Below are 2,391 nucleotides of genomic sequence, written 5' to 3'. Positions count from 1 at the left end.
TCGCTTGTCGGTTGATTACTCTTCTAAGTAGCGAGAGGCAGTCATGCGTACCAAGGTTCGGTCGGAATCCTGTTTGTGCTGGATGAAACCAAGCCTTCACATGTTCGAGGTAATATTGCATTCGGTTGTTTATTAGTCGTTCCATCAATTTACACAGCGCAGGGGTAAGAGAGATCGGTCGCAGGTTGGTTACTTCTGAGGGGTCTTTGCCAGGCTTTGGGATGAGATTGATCGAAGTATGCTTAAAGGTTTCCGGGATATCCCCCGATTGCCAGGAGTCGTTAATTAAACTGAGCAGATGTTCAAGTTGCGGTCCATCCAAGTTGCGTATATGCTGCCACGTTATGCCGTCATGGCCTGGTGCCGATTTCGTTTTGCTTTGCCGTATCGCAGCCTGAAGTTCCGCAGGCGTGAAAGGAGTGTCCAGAAAAGGGTCCGGGTTATTTACCGTAATTTGAGGTAAATAATCAGTGGGAGTAGAAGTAGGTGATGGGAAGAAGGTTGTAATGATGTTTTTTTCTACGTTGTCCGGAGGCGCACTAAGCGTTAGGGTGGCAAGAAGCGGCGACCGTTTCTTTCCCTTTCCAGCCATGCTTCTATAGATGTCCCAAAGCCGAGAGAGGCCTCGCTCTTTCCCCATTTGGCAGCACAGTTCCTGCCAGTTGTCATATGCAAGCTGCTTCTGATAATCCCGAATAATTTTAAATTGCTTGCGAAGTTTTATCAGTTCACAGTGTCTTTTACCAAGTTGTCGGTATCTGCATGTGAGGTCCTTAGCTCTTTTCCATAAGTTGGCAAGGTGACCATCAAGCGCCGGTGTGTCTTCAGAGCAGGTGACCGCTTCTTGCGACATCTCTGCTGCAGACCGGATTGTCTGAACGAATTCAGGACCTAAAATCTGTTGACATTTCCGATGATTCATTTAGTATTGCACGGAAGCTGTTCCAGTTGGTAACTTGTAAAGTTTTATTTGGAATTTTCCGTCGCCCTTTGAGCGTAATCACAATAGGAAAATGGTCGCTGCCCCACGTGGTATCGTATATTTTCCACCCTGATGCTACTCCATGAGACGCGAAGGTAAGGTCGGGTGCCGTGTCTCGTTGTGAGGGGTGTGCTCCAACTCGAGTAGCCACCGTGAGGTCATTCAAGAGAGCGAGGTTGTTTATAGACGTAACTTCTTCGACTTCACGACCCCACTTGTTTGAATCATTGTACCCCCAAGCTGTGTTTCCAGCATTGAAATCACCTCCTATCACGATAGGAACATTAGGATACCGATTTATGGCATCCGTCAGCCATTGGAATGAAGGTTGAAGTGCAGAACTGTTAACTGGTGCGTAGTACACTGATGCCACCAGTATCGGCTTCCCGGATGAAAGAAGAGCATGCACTAATATCACCTCATGTCGCTTTGAAGTAAGACCAGCTAAACGGATTTGCTTACAAGCAATATCACTTCTGGCCAGGAGTATTGCGTATCCCGGCGCCGAAGGTGTAGGGTTACCGGTTTACGTGCATTAGTAATGGCTGGGTCAGAAAATGTGACGTAACCCCGTATAGTCGGAACACATCGAGTTTCTTGCAGGAGTACGAAGAGGGGACGAATTTGCTGTACTTTGTGATATAAGATTGCCGAACCTGTAACGTAGCTACGGCAATTCAATTGTAAGAGTGGTCATTGTTGCGTAGGAGTAGGGTTGTTTCTTGGGGGAACCTTTCGTGATGGTTCCTCTTTATCTGGTAGTTTATTAGTGATATACTCGATCATGGAGGACGTCTCTTTCATGAAACTCTCGAAAAGAATACGAATCTTTCCTATTTCGTCTTGCCGAGAAGCTCGTTCCTTGTGAATGTCCGATCGTATTATGTTTAGCACTTGCATTAGTTCTGGTTCAATTCTTGGTTGCGATGTAGGTGTTAGTTTCTTACTTTGGCTCCTGCTGCGACGGGCAGAGCCCTTGGGCTGCCCTGTCTCTTGTGGCGTCGACGCTTGGGGATTCCGTACTGCCAGTGCCTTCTTTAGTTCCTGGTTTTCTTTTCGTAGCTGTTGTACTTCTTGACGAAGAGATGCCAGTGGTGTCAGTACTTCTGAGCTTAGGGAATTGTCATTTTGAAGGTTGATTTGTTGCGCGTGTCGGTGGTCTGAGGCAGGAGGGTTACTGGAGGCGCCTCGCATGGAGCTAGACCCCGCACTTTTTGCAATCCTGTTTGCCCACGATACTCCGCGAGCGATGTCGTTGGCCGGTAAATTGGTCTTAGCTAGGAGACGGCTCGGGCATTTCGAACTGACGGAGATGTGTCCGACGTCTTTACAGGCTACACAGTACACGGTAGGGCCACATTCAGAAGTATCTGGATGGCTTCTGCCGCACGTTCGACATACCCCAGTGA

This window comes from Haemaphysalis longicornis, unplaced genomic scaffold (assembly GCF_048455015.1).
Source record: "Haemaphysalis longicornis isolate Haplotype H1 unplaced genomic scaffold, Haemaphysalis longicornis Haplotype H1 scaffold_1, whole genome shotgun sequence".
Taxonomy (NCBI): Eukaryota; Metazoa; Arthropoda; class Arachnida; order Ixodida; family Ixodidae; genus Haemaphysalis; species Haemaphysalis longicornis.
The sequence above is the reverse complement of the archived record's forward strand: the minus strand, read 5'-3'. Positions refer to the sequence as shown.